General features: G+C 36.9%; 1 long non-coding RNA gene and 1 pseudogene across 1 annotated transcript in view; one reads left to right on the forward strand and one right to left on the reverse strand.

The window, feature by feature from the left end:
• The window catches only part of LOC101044264 (L-lactate dehydrogenase B chain pseudogene), a 159,997-nt pseudogene that overhangs the window by 120,791 nt on the left and 17,810 nt on the right, over nt 1–21,396 (reverse strand).
• Nucleotides 820–21,396, forward strand: part of LOC141585417 (uncharacterized) — a 32,132-nt gene continuing 11,555 nt past the window's right edge. Inside the window, exon 1 of the long non-coding RNA XR_012518868.1 lies at nt 820–1,019. This is a non-coding gene — a long non-coding RNA (uncharacterized LOC141585417). The remainder of the gene's footprint in view (nt 1,020–21,396) is intronic.

Genomic DNA, 21,396 nt, shown 5'->3' on the forward strand with positions numbered 1-21,396 from the left:
ATGCATTAGTGATGGCCTGGTTTGGATTGTCTTGCTTTCCTGGGACTGAGGTGGGCTAGATAACTACAAAGTTTGCTAGGGAAAGTATTTCTCTAGGTGCGGGAACCTCTGCTCTCTCCCAGTTGAGGGCTCTTGTAATGTTTCTGCCCATCAATTTTGGTTGGAGCAAAGATAAGAGAGAATTTAAATCAAAGACCTCAGACTATCTGACGCAGGGCATTTCCAGTGGTTGTAGAATCTGGTCTAAGACTACCGGAAACACATGTGCAGTTTAGCAAAGTGGTTTTATTCCTTGTTGAAGTGACGAAGACTGCCACCATGGGGAACTATGCCTCAGTAAGAATATTAGAAGTGACCTATAAGTGCTGGTTAGGCGATTTTGGAGAGGGTCCCAGGAAATGTGGGTTTGCTCAGGATTGAGTGCCGTTAGAAACTGAGAAGAACCTTATGATTGGGCATCTCAACAAATCTTATCTAGAAGGAGGGCAAGACTAAAGCAAGACTAAAGCTATAATTGGCAGACAAACAACTGTCACCAGGAAAGGGGGAGTTTTGACATTTTGTGGTTTGCATAAAGACCTTGTCTTTGTCTGTGTTTAGACAAGCATTATGAAGTGTTCCTGTTTAGTCTCACTTCATCAAGGTCACAGAGTGACCTTGTCTGATGCTGGCGGTCAATTAGATAGTTTTTGTCAAGCAAGAGAACACATGGTGTAGCTGTGAGCACCAGACCTGCTTTCACAACACTGAGGTTTAGCTGTGTTAGGCCACTTCCCTTATGTTAGATGCTTTTTCCTCTTTCTCCTGTCTTGTCACAACTACTGCAGGTTACACAGGTCCTGTTTGACTCAGGGAGCATTAATGTTTCAAACGAAGAGAATTCAATGAAGAGACTATTTCCAGAGATGTGGGCCAAATTAGGGAAACAATAAAGTAAAGGTGAGGAACCCAGAGACCAGCAACAATGGCAAGCCATTACCACTGCCGCTGCTACCCCTCCCCAGAGCCGATGGAATAAGGTTAGTAATGACCTTTACTGGAATCAGTGAGAACTGGAACCCTTGTGGAGGTGCTGCCTTCTAGAAACCAGAGTTTTGAAGACATGCAGCAATTGTCAGAAATGCTTTTGGTGGAGCAGGTGGGATGTGGAGAGACATACACAATCCTTCTCTCTTTGGTTAGTGCTTTCCACTGGCTTAACGTAAGCAGGAGCCAGGAACAAGGTAGCTTATGTTATGCAGTCAGAGTTTCCTGGGGCATGAGACAGGGCATAGAAGAGCAGCGAATCAATATGGGAGTGGGTATGGAAAATGAGAAGTAACTAGCAGAGCCTTCAGCATGTATCCTGCATTTTTATAAAGGACTGAAGAGATACAAACGCTGATGGCTAGATTTGGTAAGAGCCACTTATTTAAGTTCATGTACAGCAACCAACATTGTTTTGCCAACTCATTGGTCATTACAAACATAGGCTTTGAGGCTGGGCGCCGTGGCCCACACCTGTATTTCCAGTACTTTTGGAGGCCAAGGTGGGTGGATGATGAGGTCAGTTAGAGACCAGCCTCACCAACATGGTGAAACTCCATCTCTACTAAAAACAAAACAAAACAAAACAAAACAAAACAAAAATTAGCCAGGTGTGGTGGCAGGCACTTGTATTTCCAGCTACTTAGGAGGCTGAGGCAGGAGAATCGCTTGAACCTGGGAGACAGAGGCTGCAGTGAGCCAAGATAGTGCCATTGCACTCTAGCCCAGGCAACAGTGAGAGACTCCGTATCAAAAAAACAAACAAACAACAACAACAAAAACAAACAAACAAAATAGGCATTGGATTTGAAAGGGATGAGGATAAAGTCTGAACAGTACCCCCAAAGAGCTCTAATTAGTTTATCATATTTGAAAGGTTCAGGTGTTGGAGGCTTCAAGATGCCTTTGAGATTGAATAGGGCTATGTTTAGGCCTCAGAATTTAATTCTTGGGGAAGGAAAAGCTCACAATGGTTGGTTTTGCTCTCATAATTGGGATACCAGATAACACTACTTTGTCAGCCTGAAAATATGAGGCTCAGAGGTGAGAGTTAACACAGAGTAAGTGGGCAAAAGTCATTCAGCTTATGATAAAAATGATGAGGATTTTGAATTCCAGAATTGGAGATAGTTTTCCAGGAATACAATTTCTCCTGTAGGAAAAATAACCTGGAACATCCTATTTAGTGAGGTTTTAAGGGTAACCAGGATTTCTTTTGATTAAGTTTGGTAAGACCCACAGACATGGTTGTCATGAAGAAAGGATTTGTTATACTCACAAATCCCTAGAAACAGGAAGCATGGCATGCCACATAGGGGCTCACATGGGGAAGCACTGAGGTCCGTCAGGAGGCAGAGGGAGTGAGGGGAAAGCATGGGCTCTGGAGTACACGAGCTGTCCTGAGTTGTCTGGTACCTGGTGGTGATGACTGATTTTAGGCGTCAACTTCTCTGGGCCATAGTGCTCAAATAGTTGGTCAGTCATTATCCTGGATACTTTTGGGAAGGTGTTTTTTTTTGCATGAAGTTAACATTTAAATTTGTGGATTTTGCATAAAGTGGATTACTCTCCAAAATGTGAGTGGGCCTTATCCAACCAGCTGAAGGTCATAATAGCAGAAAGACTGACCTCCCTGAATAAGGAGGATGTAGGGTAGCAGACTGCCTTTGGACTTGAACTGCAAGTCTTCCCTGGGTCTCCTGCTGATACGGTTTCCACACCCAAATCTCATCTCGAACTGCCATCTTCAGGTGTTGAGGGAGGGACCTGGTGGCAGGTAATTGTATCATGGGGATGGTTTCCCTCGTGTTGTTCTCATGATGTTGAGTGACTTCTTATGAGAGCTGATGGTTTTAAAAGTGTTTGGCAGTTCCCCCTTCACTCTCCTCCTCTCTCCTGCCGCCATGTAAGACATGCCTTGCTTTCCCTTTGCCATCCACCATGTTTGTCAGTTTCCTCAGGCCTCTCCAGCCACATGGAGCTGTAAGTCAATTAAACCTCCTTTGTTTGTACATTACCCAGTCTCAGGTGGTATCTTTATAACAGTGTGAAAATGGACTATTACACCTGCCTGCTGTCCTACTCTGCAGTTTTTGGATTTATTAAGCCACCACAATCACATGAACCAATTCTGTTTTTAAAAAACTCTGTATCTAACACAATCCCCAACTTACAATGGTTCCAATTATAATTTTTCAACTTTACAATGGCACAAAAATGATAGGCATTTAGTAGAAACCATACTTATCGTACTCACAAAACCATTTTGTTTTTCACTTTCAGTACAATATTCATTAAATTATGTGAGATATTCAACACTTTGTGTTAGGTTATTTTTCCCAGTTGTAGGTGAATGTAAATGTTCTGAGCACATTTAAGGTAGGCTAGACTAAGCTATGATGTTCAGTAGGTTAGGTATATTAAATGAATTTTTGACATGATACTGTCAACTTATGATGTGTAAATTGAGGTGTAACTCCATAATAATTCAAACAGCATCTGTATTCATATATCCTCTTGATTATGTTTCTGGAAAACTCTGACTAATACATTGGCCCTAGAGTGATTAGGACAGATGGTTAAGGGCAGCGAGAAAGATCAGTACAAGAAGTGATTGGCTGTGGCTTTGGAATGGTTAGTTTCCATTTACAAAGCATGCTCCTGGGCAAGTTATTTACCATCTCTAGGAACTGGCTAATCTTGGAAGCTGTAGTCCTTCCAGAGAGAGCAAGATGGCAGATGTCACAGCATCAAAATACATAAAATAAGGAGATGTGGTTAATGCAAGTGAGAAAGGGGAAAGCTATGGACCCTTACAGAATAGATTGGTGCCATTCACATGTTCAAACAAAACTACTTTAGTAGACATGACTGAGAAGCTTCTTCGCGTGCCAAGACAGACAAGGTCCCTGCTCTCAACACACTTACATCAGAATTGAATGAGTGCCTGGAAATGAGCAACTGGCATTTTCAAGTCCAGAAAGCCTACTGAAAAAGTGGCAAAAAATAATGTGTCTCACCATGTGCTGAAGCCAGTAACTGATACAGAGGGAGGCTTGGCTAAGGGAATACAAGGTCTGGGGAATTCAGAGGAGAACTAGTGGTCTGATTGACCTCTTCAGAATCTAGGTCATACTGACTGAGATGGACTTTTAAATAAGCAAGAAGAATGCATCACAAAAGATCCTGTTGCAGAAGAGCTATCAGAAGTGTTGCCAGGTTGAAATTCTAGGATCGAATCAGTTGGGTTAGAGACTGCACCAGCAATTGGAAAAGTGAACACTTCTGAAAAACAATGCCTTTTAATTAATTTATCTACAGGTTCTGTGATCTTGCTCTCATATTGCTTTGTCTAATTTCCTGTGGTAGACTTGGCTAGCTGTTTACCAAATTAATTTCCTCTGGCAATTTATTTTCCTGGGCAGAGTTAGATCACATTTTCCAGACTCTTGCAGGTTAAGTGTGGCCATAGGACTGAGCTGATGGAATGTGAGCATAAATGATAAGTTTTATTTCTAAGCTAAGGCTATTAAGAAAGAGGAAAGCATCCTCCATGCTTTTATGGTTAACTGGGATGGCAATTGCCAGGATGATCTTGCCCATCATAGGCAGATGCATTGTCAGCATGGGTCCCTGAATAACTGCTTGGAGGAGAGTTGACCTGCAGACCAAGAATACCTATCTTGGACTATTATGTGAAAAAGAAACAAACTTTTACTGTGTTAGAGCCATATTTATGTTAGGTCTATTTGTTATCATGACTTTAACTACTGTAAGTAGTTAAACATAAATAAAAATGATTTTCTTTGCTTATAAAGGGAAAAGAGACCAATACCCCCTTTCTCACTTAAAATGTTTTCTTGGAGCCATATTAAATCTGAGCTTTTATTCTAACCTTTGTAGTAAAGACACATCTTTTTAGATATTAAGCCTAGTCTTCGGGTTCTACAATATAGAGATGTCTCTAAGGTCATGAGGTAGCTGTTTATGTAAAAGTGTACCTCTGGAATGAGCTCAGAAGCATCTCAGGAGGTGAACAGAAATGGTCACAGTCTTTAAGCATCTTTGTCTCTTGAGAAAATAAGGGAAGTTTTAATTGCTCTACTACTTTACTGTATAAATTTGTGTGAAATTCTGTACAGACTTTGCAGTCACATTTTTATGACCTTACATGTGCATAAATCTGCTAATGCTTCTCAATAATAGTGTTATTTTTCTCTCTTCAGTATTGGTGTGGAATGGTCTTTTTGTTGGCATGATTATTTTATGTCCCCAAAAACTGACTAGAAATTGACATTAGAAGTAGGGCTCTGCTTTAACAAAAACTAAAAATATGTGGGTTCTGCTTGGTGGTCAAGCATCTGCTGAGGAGTAAACAGATATTCAGAGGCTGGAAAGATGAAAACCCATGGCATAAAATAGCAAAAAAAAAAAAAAAAAAAAAAAAAGATATTGTCACTTTCAGTAACTTAGAAGTCAGAACAAGTGCCTTCTAAATATTTAGTTCTAGGAGAATAGGTAAGAAAAAGTCAGTGCATCTGTGTGTGTATTGTGTCTATTAGTGTATTTAGCAAGGTATTATAAAGAAGAAATAAGTACCTGTAAGGGTTGGCTGATCTGAAAGCATAAACAAAAGGCGATAGAAATCTAGAAATTTGGGTCTGAAAAGCCAACTGCTCCTAGAATCCAAACAGCAAGAAATATAAAGACTTTGAACAAGAAAAGGTCTATAGGGACTTACGAAGAAACAAAATACTGTAGCATAGATCAAATTAAGAATGTTCTCTTCTTTCCCAAACCTAAGTTTAGAGAGTTCGGCATAGGGTAAGGAAGAAAACAAACATAGAGGCCTGGAACTTACTCTATCTAGAGAATAACTTTGGGTATGGTAATTGGCACATGGAATTGACTGGCAGTAAACAGATCAGAAGCCCGTTATGTTTTTGAAGGAAATGCATTGCTAAAAGAAACAACAAGCCTGCACTATACAAGTCTTGACTGTGAAAACTTTTGAGCCTCCAGCTTCCTAGATGGGAGAGCTAGGGGCCATAGAAAACAGTAGTCTAGGGAATTTCTCCCAGACATTGAGTCCAAGGTTTATTACAAATTTTCTCCGTGATAGAACAAGAGTTCTTCATAAGACCCATCCTTCAGTATTCCATCCTTGCCATGGACCAGCGAATCCTGTTTCCCCTATTTTCTTATCCTGAAGGGGAACCTTTCTTTGGATGTTCCTTGACCCATCCTGTGTGGTGGGATAGGAGGTGGAGTGGCAGAAATTTGTCTTTTCTACTCTTATCAAACTGCAAGTTGCCATAGCCAGAAGGGATGGAAAGAACCACATATCATCTAGAGATCTTGGACTTGGAGATGGCACAGCAACTAGGTGGAACTTTGGGTTGTCACCCTTTGGGAGGAAAGTGAGTGGAACATTGGAGAACAGATAAGTAAAGAAGATCTTAGAAGGTGTTGTACCACGCTGTGCTGCAATGCATTCAATTATCCTTTGTCCCTTCTCTAAAAGTGTTCAGAAAATACTCCAAATACTTTTGAAGACTTTCAGAAATGGATGTTTTTTTTCCTTTGAGACAGAGATAGACTTCAAGTTTGGAACAAAAGATTCAGATAACTGGGCTACATATATATCACATTAATTTGGCTAATTAAGCGCAGTGTGGGAATGGCAACACTAGGAAATCAGTCTTTGAAATGACCATTATGCTTCCATTTTTTATATTTAGGTTTTGACCCCAAGTCCTACAGTAATTTATTTATTTTCTTCACTTTCTGCTTCCATGAAGGCGTCTAGTTTACTGAGTATATGCATAGGTTATTATTATTTATTTTTAACTCCAGGGTGTTTGTCATGAGCTACAAAACCAAAAAAAGAAAGCTACAGTGTCCTTGTAGAAAATGTGTGCTTTGCTTCTTACTCCATGGGGGTGGGGTGACCCACAGTTGCACTGGCTTAATCATGCCTGCACCTGGCAATCAATCACTCTTCTGGAAACTGCATCCCATTAGGCATCAGCACAAAAAGGACTCTTGCCAAGTAGAAACAGGGCAGAAAATGCAATTCTGGTCTCTGACAGTGATTGAACATAGACTATGCCAAATCTCTGCCTGATGTCCCTAAACACAAAACATGCAGGGAAAAGTTGCCGATTGAGTGGCTCATACTTCATACAGAACAAAGCTGCCATGCTCTTTTCATTGTACAATTCATCCATAGCAAATAGATAGGACACATATTCTCTATTCCCCGGAAGAGGTATAATGGGATAAGAGAGGTATACTCCAAGGACAGTTCAATAATAAAAAACTGAGGCCTGAATACCCCCATCCATGTACTAGAACTTTCCAAGAGTAGAAATATCCTGCAAATGTAACCCTCTTCTCCTCCACTTAATCCCTCAACTGCCTAACTCATTTTGTCACCTCCCCAAAAGAGTATGCTTCAGTCCTGGTACAGTCTAACTAGATAGATCCCGTATGGAGTCACAAAAATCACAGAAAGTTGGCACAGGAAAGCCCATGAGTAATTCTGCTTCATCATCTTTTTTTTAGGACTGGAAAACTAAGCCCAAGAGTGATGAAGCAATTTATCCAAGTTCAAACGTCAATAAGTAGCAGATTCTAGAATGAAACACGAGGATCCCATCCCCTTGTCTAAAGATTTGCTCCTGTTTACAGATCCTTTTCCATTTACATTCAGATACCTGAATGTTGGCAACACTTTATCAACTGAATCAAGGAGGTACTGAACTACAATTCCAAATTTTAATAGTGCTGAAAGGACACATAAGAGACTACCTCAATGCTCTGTTTAAAGAGAAATGAATAATGCTTCTTATTTTATGAATTGCATCATTTATACTCATAGATCTTCAAACAAAGATCTGTTGCTTGGTAATCTGGAGTGAGAAGTATTGGCTTATCAAAAGAAATAATTTATCCTAGGGAGAGGGAACTTAGCAATTGTAGAGCTACACACAAATAACAAAATCTAGAAACTGTTACCGTTGATAATTATTCAATTCCTTAGTTAATTTATTCTTCACTCATTTCATATATTTATATGTAGTGCCTGTGATGCCTGCAAGATATTATGCTAAGGTTCCTGGGAAACACAAATGTAGGTAAAGCCACTTCTTTCCTCAATAAGCTCATTCCTAGTGGATATTCAGCAGGGAATTTTGATTCAGTAGGAGGAGAAAGCCCTCAGTTGCTTCTGGAGGAAAGGGTTAGGTGGCACATTTTCCCTTTGTACTCATTTTGTAAAAGCAGCTGTATTGAGGTTTGACTGACATACAATAAACCGCATATAACTAAAGGAAACAATTTGATAAGTTCTGACATATGTAGACACCCCATCATCACAGTCAAGATAAACATACCCATCACCCCACAATATTTGCTAGTGCCTTTAGTAATCCCTCCCTCCAGCTTCTCCTGGGCTCCACGGTCCAATCCCTAGGAAAACAGGGACCTGCTTTCCGTCACTGTGGATTAGGTTGTATTTTCATGATTTTATATAAATGGAATCATACTATATGTACTATTTTTTTGCTTGGCTTTTTTCACTCAGCGTCATTATTTTGAGGTCCATATAAAATTGTTTTGTGTCAATAGTTTGTTTCGTTTCATTGCAAAGTAATATTCTACTAAATATATACCAGAACTTGTTTATCCATTCACCTGTTGTGGGAAATTTGGGTTTATCTCCAGTTTTTGATTATTACAAATTGAGGTATAAACATTCATATACAAGTCTTATTTACACATACATGTGGAAATGATACATGCTTTCATTTATCTTGAGTAAATACCAGGTAGTACATTGGCTATGTCATATGGTAGCTGTATGTTTAACTTTTTAAGAAATTGACAAACTGTTTCCAGAATGGCTGTACCATTTTTTATTCTCATCACCAATGTATGAGAGCCCTAGTTGTTTCACACCTTTCCAAAAATTGGTATGGTCGGTCTTTTTGGTGAATTTTTTTCAACTTCAGGCATTACAAAAGTGTTCATTCATATGTATACATTTATACCCACTGACTAACAGAGAGGATGGTAGCCACTTTGGAAAAAACCTTGAATCTCATCTGCCATTTGCATTTAGACAGATATGCCTGATACTCTGCAGAGAGAAAGAGAGAAAAAATGAATCACTGAAAATAATCTATCAGAGAGAATGGAGTCTTCACAGGGAACCGTCCTTAACAACAGGATCAGAGGAGAATGTTAAGTCCTGAGAACCATGTGGTAGAGAAAACAGACTCATCTTGCTCCAGTTTTGTGTATATAAACAGGGGAGAGAGTTGTTACATCCCTGAAACCTGAAGTCTTGGCATGTGCAGGCAATCTTGTTGAGGATCTCTTATCTGCCCAAATATCACACAGAAAGTATGTTGTCCCTTTTACATAAGAGTGATAGCAGACATCGCTGTGGTTGAGTTGTTCCCATTCTACCAACATGGAATGTAGCAGCTTTCCGGCTCCACCAGGTCCCAGGTGATGGCAGTGCTGCTGGTGTGTCAGAGAGTTCCAACTCCAAGTGACACCACTGATGAAGTGTTGAAGTTCAGGCTGATTGAGGGGATGATGTTTAATCAGGACTTGATTATGGAAACATGAAAATAGTCTCAAGGATAATTTAGAAGGAACTGTGATTTTCCTTTCATATTTCTAAAATAATCAGGAAGAAGGTCACAGTCAATGATATTTGGCAGAATAGATGGGACTACATCTGTACTCACTAAAAGTAACATATACTGTAGCCATGAAGCCAGGTAGCGTTTAAAAGGGTGTAAGAGATGGATAATGATAGCAGACATTTATTGAAAACTTAATGATATGCCAGGTGGTATTCAGAGCACTTTAAATGGATGAACACATTTAATTTCATAACATAGGACATTTTATGTTGGGCTGCAAACCTAACATAAAACTGGCTGCAAAGCCACAAAAAGCTAAAATATACCCATAGAAAATGTGCATTTTTCTTCTAAAACTATGAGGGTATAGTGACACACAGATGCATTTGCTTTATCATGGCTGTACCTATGACCTACTATCAACATTATTATCACCATTTTCAGGTAAGGAAACAGACTCATAAGCTTAAGTGAATTGCCCAAGGTCACATAGCTAAGAAATGGCAAGCTAAGTTTAGAATCAAGGCAGCCTGGCTCCAGAAACCTGTTCTCAATTGCTCTGCAGTGTTGACCTTAGAGAGAAATGCAAAATATTCTAGAATTCAGAGAAATGTCACATTATTTTTCTTTGAGTGACTAGGAGGGAATTCATGCAAGATATAATATTTTAAATGATATCTTGAAAGAATTATGAAAGCAGAGAACTGTAGATTTGGAAAGGTAAGGGCATAATGAAGAACAGTTCTGACACATTAATTATACTAACAATTTTGGATACATTTTCATTCCCTGTAAATTGACAATAATTAAAGTGGAAGCAATATATATCAAATATAACTTGACTGACATACTAAAGAATACATATGCTTTATTAACTTTTAAATAACATATTTGACTGTTATTTTCTGTCTTCTGGCCACCATTTCTCTTAGTATAGCAAGATGGATGGGTGAAGCACGTGCTAGGAATTAGAACTGCTAGACGGATGGGGAAGCATGTGCTAGGAATTAGAACTCCAATTCCTAGCTCTACTACTTTTGACTGAATGATCTTGAGAAATTGTTGAATTGCTGAACTTGTTGTTAGAATTGTGAAGAGTCTGATATTTCACCCTACTTGCAAGCTAACAAATTAACTGCCAGTTTCATGAACATTGGCAGAAGATATGAGACTCTTGACACAGAGACAAAGGACTTTATTATTCATGGCAACATCTATAGCCAAAATATCAGCATTTGTGCCAGTTCCGTGAGCCCCAGTTCTTATAGGGTGATGCAAAGAAGGCAGGAGATATCATTATGTGCAGTGGATTGCCTTACAGGAGAGCACTCTCTGTTATAGGGATCCCAGATATTTTGTGATGGGCAGTCAGCCTGCCTGAACTTTGCCTTGAAGGAAGACATTATCTTTATTATATTGGACAATAAACAAACCTGCCTTTGCCCTGAAAGAAGACATTATGCTTTATTTTCCCAGTCGGTTTGCTATACAGGTATCCTTGAGAAGAGAGTCTGGGGAAAAGGGTAACCTCTGCTCACAAAACATATAGAAACATGAGAATCCTGTGGAAAATTGTCCCTCGATACCTCTATCTGCAGTTTATTCACTTGGGAAAGAGGAATAATAATGATTATTCACAAGTTTGCTGTGAGAATTTAATGAGATTATATTTGGAAAGAACTTAGAAGGGCATCTGTCACATTTCAGACATTCAATAAATGTTAGTTATTGTCGTTCTTTTGAAAACTGTGCTGAAATACATATAACATAGAATTTGCCACTTTAGCCATTTTAAACTGCAGAGATCAGTGGTATTAAATACATTCACATTGTTGTGCATCCATCACCACCATCCAACTCCAGAAAGTCTTCCTCTTCACCAGCTGAAATTCTGTACCCATTAAATACCAACTCTCCATTCCTAACTCCCCCTAAAGGGAATTCAAGGGATTCTTTGGTCTAAGAATCTAAAGGCTGAAGAACCTGCAGTCTGATCCAAGGGCAAGAGGCATCCAGCATGGGAGAAAGGTGAAAACCAGGAGACTCAGCAAGCTAGCTTATTACACCTTCCACCTCCTTTTCTAGCTGCACAGCTGATCGGACGGTGCCCCTAACAACCACCAGTTCACTCTCTGTATTTCTTATACAAGTGAAATCGTACAGTATTTGTCCTTTTGTGACTGGTCAATTTCACTTAGCATAACATCCTGCACTTTTATCTGTTCTTTAACTTTCAAGGCTGAATAATCATTGTGTGAGTATGTGTGTATGTGTAAATATACACACACATATATATATCAGATCCATATTTATATACATAAATATATAAATGTGCTAGGAATTAGAGCACATTTATGTAATTATGTATTTACATATATGGCATATAGCACAAATATATATTTATATATAAATATGTATTTTATATATTTACATATATAAATGTGGATTTTATATATTTATATGTGTATATATTTATATATTTAAGAGAACATTTATTTAGACCCCTATCTCTCACCATACATAAAAATCAAATCTAAATCTTTTAAATTCTTAAATATAAGGCCTGAAGCTATGAAACTACCAGAAGAAAACACAGGAAAAAGGCTTTATGAAACTGGACTGGGCAGATTGTTTTTAATAAACCCTCCAAAGCATAAGAAACAAAAGCAAAAATAGACAAATGGGATTGCATCAAACTAAAAAGCCTCTGTGCAGCTAAGGAGACCATCAATATAGTGAGGAGACAACTTACAGAATGGAAGAAAGTATCTGTGAAATTTGCGTTTGGCAACAGGTAAGTACCCTGTGTATTAGTCAGGGTTCTCCAGAGGCACAGAACTAATAGGAAATATGCACATGTGAAAGGAAGTTTATTAAGGAGAATTGACTTACACAATCACAAGATGAAGACCCACAATAGACTGTCTGCAGGCTGAGGAGCAAGGAAGCCAGTAGTGGCTCAGTCTGAGTCCTCAGGTCTCAAAAGTAGAGAAGCCGACAGTGCATCCTTCAGGCTGTGGTCAAAGGCTGGAGAGCCCCTGGTGAACTACTGATGTAAGTCCAAGAGTCTAAAGGCCGAAGAACCTGCAGTCTGATGTCCAAGGGCAGGAAGCATCCAGCATGGGAGAAAGATAAATACTGGAAGATTCAGCAAGCCAGCTTATTACACCTTCTTCCATCTGCTTTTTCTAGCCACACAGCTGGTTAGATGGGGCCCACCCACATAGGTGGGCCTCCCTCTGGTAGTCCACAGACTCAAATGTTAATCTCCTCTGGCAACACCCTCACAGAAACAGTACTTTGTGTACTACTGTTTTACCCAGAAATAATACTTTGCATCCTTCAATCCAATCAAGTTGGCACTTAATATTAACCATCACAATGGAAGTCAAAAAACTTAAATAAAAAAAAACTGATTAAAAAATGGACAAAAGGCCTAAATAGACATTTCTCAAAAGAAGACATACAAGTGGCTAACAGATATATGAAAAAAAGCTCAGCACCACTATTCATTGCTCTTTTTGCTTACGGTTGTCTTGGCCATACAGGCTCTTTTTTGGTTCCATATGAAATTTAAAGTAGTTTAAAGTAGGGGAAATGCAAATCAGAACCACAATGATATATCAATCATCTCACCGCAGTTAAAATGGCTATTATTTTAAAAAATGAGAATCCAGAAAAAGGGGAACTTTTATGCACTGTTAGTGGCAATGCAAATTAGTACAGCCATTATGGAAAACAGTATGGAGGCTCTGCAAAAAAATAGCAATAGAACTAATATATGATCCAGCAGTCCCATTACTTGTTGCATATCCAAAACAAATGAAATCACTATGCTGAAGAAACATCTGCACCCTAATGTTTATTGCAGCATTATTCACAATAGCCAAGATGTGAAATCAACCTAAACACACATGTACAAATGAATGGATAAAGAAAATGTGATGTATATACAAACACAATGGAATACTATTCAGCCATAAAACAGAATGAAATCCTGTCACTTAGAGCAACATGGATGAACCTGGAGGATATTACATTAAGTGAAATAAGCCAGGCACAGAAAGACAAACACCACATAAGCTCACTCATATATGGAATTTTAAAAAGTTGATCTCATAGAATTAGAGAGAAGAGTATGTATTACCAAAGGTTGGGGAAGATAAGGAGGAGAGGATGGGAAAAGATTGATCAATGGGTGCAAAATTATAGTTAGACTGGAGGAATAAGTTCCGGTGTTCTCGCTGTCACCACAAAGAAAAGATAAATGTTAAAAGTGATCAATATGGTAACTATCTTTATTTGATCATTATATAATATATACATGTACTGAAACATCACACTATACTCCATTAATATTCACATTGTGCCAATTATAAATAAAAAATTAATAATAAAATTATTTAAGTTTTCATTAATGTTTAAATCAATCTGGAGAGAATGTTCAACATTTCTATTCTCAGTCTTTTAGAGACAAATCCAAATTACAAACATTTAATTGATTTGTTCAAGAAAAAGCAGCAAATCCACAGCCAAATCATAACAAGAGAATATCTTGATGGTCTAGAGTTTAGGACGTAACTATTCAGGTTGAATAAAAGTGCATAACTTCTAGTTCCATATCTCAGTAAGGAATCTAAACAATGTATAATAATGTCATTTTTAATCACTTCTTAGAGTTGAGGGTATGATATTGACTTTCTTCACAAAATTAGAAAAAAACTACTTTAAATTTCATATGGAACCAAAAAGGAGCCCGTAAGGCCAAGACAGCCATAAGCAAAAAGAACAAATCTGGAGCCTTCATTGCTACCTGACTTCAAACTATACTACAAGGCTACAATAACCAAAACAGCATGGTACTGTTACCAAAACAGGTATATAGACCAATAGAACAGAACAGAGGCCTCAGAAATAACATTACACATCTACAATGATCTGATCTTTGGCAAACTTGACAAAAACAAGCAATGGGGAAATGATTCCCTATTTAATAAACAGTGTTGGGAAAACTGGCTAGCCATATGCAGAAAACTGAAACTGGACTCCTTTCTTACACCTTATACAAAAAATTAACTCAAGATGGATTAAAGACTTAAACATAAGACCTAAAACCATAAAAATCCTAGAAGAAAACCTAGGCAATACCGTTCAGGACATAGGCATGGGCAAAGACTTCATGACTAAAATACCAAAAGCAATGGCAACAAATCCAAAATTGACAAATGGGTCCTAATTAAATTATAGACCTTCTGTACAGCAAAAGAAACCATCATTAGAGTGAACAAGCAACCTACAGAATGGGAGAAAACTTTTGCAGTCTATCCATCTGACAAATGACTAATATCCAGACACTACAAAGAACTTAAACAAGTTTACAAGAAAAAAATAAACAACTCCATCAAAAATTGGGTAAACAATATGAACAGACACTTCTCAAAAGAAGACATTTATGTGGCCAAAAAACCATGAAATAAAGATTATGATCACTGGTCATTAGAGAAATGCAAATTAAAACTACAGTGAGATATATCATCTCACACCAGTTACAATGGCAATCATTAAAAAGTCAGGAAACAACAGATGCTAGAGAGGATGTGGATAAACAGAAATGCTTTTACACTATTGGAGAGAATGTAAATTAGTTCAGCCATTGTGGAGGACAGTATGGTAGTTCCTCAAGGATCTAGAACAAGAAATACAATTTGACCTAGTAATCCCATAACTGGGCATATACCCAAAGTATTATAAATCATTCTACTATAAAGACACATGCACACGTCTGTTTATTGTAGCACTTTTCACAATAATGAAGACTTGGAACCAACCCAAATGCCCATCAATGTTAGATAGACTGGATAAAGAAATGTGGCACATACACACCTGGAATACTATGCAGCCATAACAAAGGATGAGTTCATGTCCTTTGCAGGGACATGGATAAAGCTGGAAACCATCATTCTCAGCAAACTGATACAAGAACAGAAAACCAAACACTGCATGTTCTCACTCATAAGTAGGAGTTGAACAATGAGAAGACATGGACACAGGGAAGGGAACATCACACACCCGGGGCCTGTTGTGGGGTGAGGAGCTGGGAGAGGGATAGCATTAGGAGAAATACCTAATGTAGATGATGGGTTGATGGGTGCAGGAAACTGCTATGGCCCGTGTATACCTATGTAACAAACCTGCATGTTCTACACACGTGTCTCAGAACTTAAAGTATAATTGAAAAAAAAAATTGAGGATATAACTAGAAATATTTATGAAAAATTTTAAAGAAGTGAAAATTGCTACTTAAATTTCAGGCACTTCTTTGTTATTACTCTTCAATTATAACTACCACTAATAGTTTTCAACTATTACTCTTTGGAACACTATTTATACTTGGTAACATACAGCATCTACTATAACAATGAACCACTGTGTCCATTTTCTTTAAAAAATGTCAGTTTACATCTTTTAGGAAAAAGATATTTATCTTGGCACATGGTTGGTGGAATTTAATCATATGTCTTTTTTTTCTTACCTTATTTTTTGAATATTTAGATGAATAATTTTAATTTTTCCTACTGTTCAAAAGCAAGCTAAACACATGTCAGCATTTTAATGAGCTTTGCCTTAATGACTAATTCAAAACTAGTCAACAATTAATTGGGTTATGAGAATAGAAAGCAATTATTCAGATGCCTGAAGTAGGTGTACAATAATAGTCAAGCACAGCAAAATCTTGCTTAACCAAACTAATGGGAACTTTCAACTAAGACTTCTTTTTGTTTGTCTGTTTTGGAGAATCAGAAGGATGTGGAGGGAAAGAGGGCATATTATGAAGTGAGACAGATTAAACAGGATCAACATTTATCTTTTGTCCTAAGAAATTCTATCTAAGCTTTCCTTAACTAGTGGCTTAAGTAAACCATGAGCAAACTCATATGTGCCATATTCTTAAATAGACATTCCTAACTTACCTGTTACAAATCTAATAGGAGAAAAACACATTCTTTATCTTTCTCCTCTAAACAGGGAGCTGAAATTCATTGCAAGGCTTAGCAGAGATGCCTAACAATTATCTGAAAATAAATGAAGCAGAAAGCGATTACACTTGACAGCTAAAAAAAAGTGAGAATGCAATCGAGCTTCTTTGTAAAATTATCAAAATTTTTATAGTCATGGAACCAAACCAAATGCCCATTTAAAAAACTGTGATATGTATATACATGATGTGTGTGTATATATATGGTGGAATACTACTCAGCCATGAAAGGAATGAATTAATGGCATTCACAGGAACCTGGATGAAATTGGAGACTATTATTCTAAATGAAGTAACTCAGGAATGGAAAACCAAATATCACATGTTCTCACTCATAAGTGGAAGCCAAGCTATGAGGATGCGAAGATGTAAGAATGACACCATGGACTTTGGGGAGACAGGAGGAAAGGGTTGGAAGGAGTAAAGGAAAGACTACAAATAAGGGCAGTGTATACTGCTTGGGTGATGAGGGCACCAAAATCTCACAAATCATCACTAAAGAACTTACTCATGTAACCAAGCACCACTTGTTCCCCAAAAGAAAAACCTTTTTTTGAGTCAATAATAGGCTTCTGTAGTATTCCTCAATCAGGTTATTTAATCATAATTCAACTACTTCTTTAAGGACTTTGGAAAGTTTTCAATTCACACACAAACACATGCATAAATAAAAACACAGGCACACATGCATATGAATATGTATACATATTACACACACTATGGAACAACTATAAGTAAATTTAGGTCAAAATATCAGAAACCAAGCAGAAGAAGGGCATAGATTAGATGTTAAAAATTAGATGTTAGATGTCTTGAGGTGCAGTGTCTTGGGGTGGCGGTGGAGGTGATGAAAATGCTGGTCCTGATGATGACGATAGCTGTTATTTAATTGGTTGCTTACTATGGCTGGTCACAAAACTAGAGACTTATTGACTGATTCACTACATTTGAACATTACATTCATTTAGCTCTAAGATTCTTGTATACAAGTCAAAAGAAAGAAGTGTAACAGTGAAAACCGAATATCGTTTAGGAATTTAACAGAATTGGCGTTTGTGGTAGGAAATAATCTGCTTCAAGTAAACATTTCCTCATGTAAATATTACATTACACAAAGATAAGTGATGGCTATATTATTTGTCAGAAAATATAAAGAGATATATCTGTCTATATTTAGAAAAGAAACATAAAATTAGACAAGTAATTTAAAGATGTTTTAATAGCTTTATTGAAGCTATTAAAACGTTATTAAAATGTTTTAATAGCTTTATTGAAGCTTTATTTATTTAATAGCTTTATTCAGTCTGTAAAATTTCATTTACAGTGTACATCTCAATGGTTTCTAGTACACATACAATTATCATAATGGTCAATTTTAGAACATTTTCACCACCTTAAAATGAAATCTCTTACTCTTTGACTATCACTCCACAATTCCCCCATCTCTTCCACTGCCACCAGCCCCATGCAACCATTAATATACTCTGTCTCTACAGATTTCTTCCTTCTGGACTTATAAATAAATGAAGTCATATAATCAGTGGCCTTTTGTCACTAATTTATTTTAGTTACCGTAACATTTTTGAGGGTTGTCCATGTTATAGCACATATCAGTACTTCATTTCTTGTTAAATAATATTCCTTGTATGGACACCACTTTTGTTTATCCATTTGTTGACTGATGAACATTTGGGTTGTTTCCACTTTTGGCTATTCTGAAAGATACTACTATTAATATTTCTGTACAAGCTTTTGTATGGACATATGTTTTCACTTCTCTTGGGTGCATACCGAGAATTGAAATTGCTGTGCTATATAGTAACTCAAGGTTTAATCATTTAAGGAACTACCAGATTCTTCTCCACAGTGGCTATACCATTTTACATTCCCACCATGACTATATGAAAGTTCTGAGTTTTCCACATCCTCAACAACATTTCTTGTTAGTTTTTATTCTTGCCATCATAGTGGATGCTGACGACTGATGGTGTCAAGCATCTTTTCATATGCTTATTCGCCGTTTGTATATCTTTTCCGGAGAAATGCCTATCCAGATCCTTTGCCCATTCTAAAATTTGGTTGTCTTTTCATTATAGGAGTTTTTCAGTAGGATTTCTTTATATATCCTGGATAGAAGTTCCCTATCAGATATGTGATTTGCAAGTATTTTGTCCTATTCTATGGGTTGTCTTTATCAGGATGAGAAAGTTTCCTTCTATTCCTAGTTTTTTGAGTGTCTTTTTTAATTATTAAAAGATGTTGGATTTTGTCAAATGCTTTTTCTGTGCCTATTGAAATGATCATGTGAGTTTTTTGCTCTATTGATATGATTTATTACATTAATTAATTTTCAGGTATTAAACCAATTTTAAATTCCTGGAACAAATCCCACTTAGTCATAGAGTATAATTTTTTTAATATGTTGCTGGATTTTGTTTGCTAGTATGCCATTGAAGATTTTTGCATCCATATTCATAAGAGATGTTATTGCATAGTTTAAATTTTCTTGTAGTACCTTTCTCCGGTTTGGGTATTAGAGTAATAGTGGCCACATAAAGTGATTTGAAAAGTGTTCAAAAGTTTTCCTACTCATTCAATTTTTTCAAGAACTTGTGAAAAACTGGTATTAATTCTTTTTTGAATGTTTGGTAGAATTCAGCAGTGAAGCTGTCTGGGCCTGGGCTCTTTATGTAGATAGTTTTAAAATTCCTGATCCAATCTCTTTACTTATTATAAGTCTATTCAGAAGAACTATTTTATATTGAGTTAGTTTCAGTAGTTTGTGTTTTTCTAGGAGTAGGCCCATTTCATTTAAGTTGTCTAATTTGTTGGCATGCAATTGTTCATAGTATTTCTTTATAATCCTTATTTTTATAAGGTCAGTGGTAACATGCGCTCTTTCATTTTCAATTCTAATAATTTGAGTCTTTTCTCTCTTTTATTTTTTAGTCAAGCTAGTAAAAGTTTGTCACTTTTGTAGATCTTTTCTAAGAACAAGCTTTTGGTTTTACTGAATTTATCTATTTTTTTTCTATTCCAATAATTAATTTCTACTTTAATTCTTATTATTTTCTTCATTCTGCTTGTTTTAGGTTTAGTCTGCTCTTACTTTTTCAGTGTCTTGAGGTGCAAAATTAGCCTACTGATGCATTGCTTTAGCTGTATCCTATAAGTTTTCATATGTTATGTCTTCATTTTCACACATCTCAAAGTATCTTCTGTTTCTCTTTTAATTTCTTTCTTGTTCTATTAATTATTTAAGAGTGTGTTGTTCAATTTCCACATGTGTGAGTTTCCCCAAATTTTCCATTATTGGTATCTAATTGTATTTTACTGTGGCAAAAGAACATGCTTTGCCTTATTTACATTCTTTCAAATTTACTGAAACTTTGTTTCATGGTTTTACTGTGATTGACTCTGGAGAATGTTCCACGTGCACTTGAGAAAAATTCATATTGTGTTGTTTTGTAAAATATTCCATAGATGTCTGCTAGGTACAGTTAGTTAGAGTTTCCTTTTATTTCTTTGTTAACCTTATGTCTAGCTTTACCCATTATTGAAAGTGGGGTGTTGATGTCTCCAACTCTTATTGTTGAATTTTCTCCTTTTCCCTTCATTTCTGTCAGCTTTTTCATGTATTTTTGCCTTCTGTTATTAGGAACATACATATTTATCATTGCTAAATTTTTTTCATGAATTGATCCTTTCATCAGTATCAAATGTCTCTCTTTATCTTTAGCGATTTTTGTATTCTAAGATATATTTGGTCTGACATTAATAGAGCCACTCAAGCTTTCTTGAGATTGCTGCTTGCATAATATGTCTTTTCCCTTTCTTTCACTTTTAATCTTTTTGTGTCTTTGAATTCAAAGTGTGTCTTATGTAGATGACATATAGTCAACTACTAGATACGACTAGTGTGTCTTCGGTAGATGACACGTAATACATGACATATAGTAGACTGTCATCTATTGTATGTTATCTATATAAGACACACTCATATGTTATATGTCATCCACATAAGACATGCTTTGGATTATGCTTTTTATCTAGTCTGAAGATAACTACCTTTTTTTTTCTTTTTTTTTAATTGCATTTTAGGTTGAGGGTACTTGTGAAGAACATGCAAGATTGTTGCACAGGTACACACATGGTAGTGTGATTTGCTGCCTTCCTTTCCATCACCTGTATCTGGCATTGCTCCCCATGCTACGTCTCCCCAACTCCCCGCCCCACCCCCGCCGCTGTCCCTCTCCTATTTCCCCCTGACAGACACCAGTGTGTGATGCTCCCCTCCCTGTGTCCATGTGTTCTCATTGTTCAACACCCACCTATGAGTGAGAACTACCTTTTGATTGGATTATTTATCCATTCACTTCTTAAAATATATATTTAGATATGTCTTCCATTTTACACTTTATTTTCCATGTCTTTTGTCTTTTTTGTTCCTCTATTCCTCCTTTACTGCTTTCTTTTGCACAGAGTGAATGTTTTCTAATGTAGCATTTTAATTCCATTATTTTTTTCACCATATATTTTGAGGCTTTTTTAAGTGGTTGCTCTAAGGTTTACAGGAATCTGAACTTATTGGAATTAGCTTCGGATTTATATTAGCTTAGTTCTAGTAACATAATGTTACTTCTGTTAGTTTTCTATTCCATTTTCCTCCTTGTT

This window comes from Saimiri boliviensis, chromosome 8 (genome assembly GCF_048565385.1).
Source record: "Saimiri boliviensis isolate mSaiBol1 chromosome 8, mSaiBol1.pri, whole genome shotgun sequence".
NCBI classification, from domain to species: Eukaryota; Metazoa; Chordata; class Mammalia; order Primates; family Cebidae; genus Saimiri; species Saimiri boliviensis.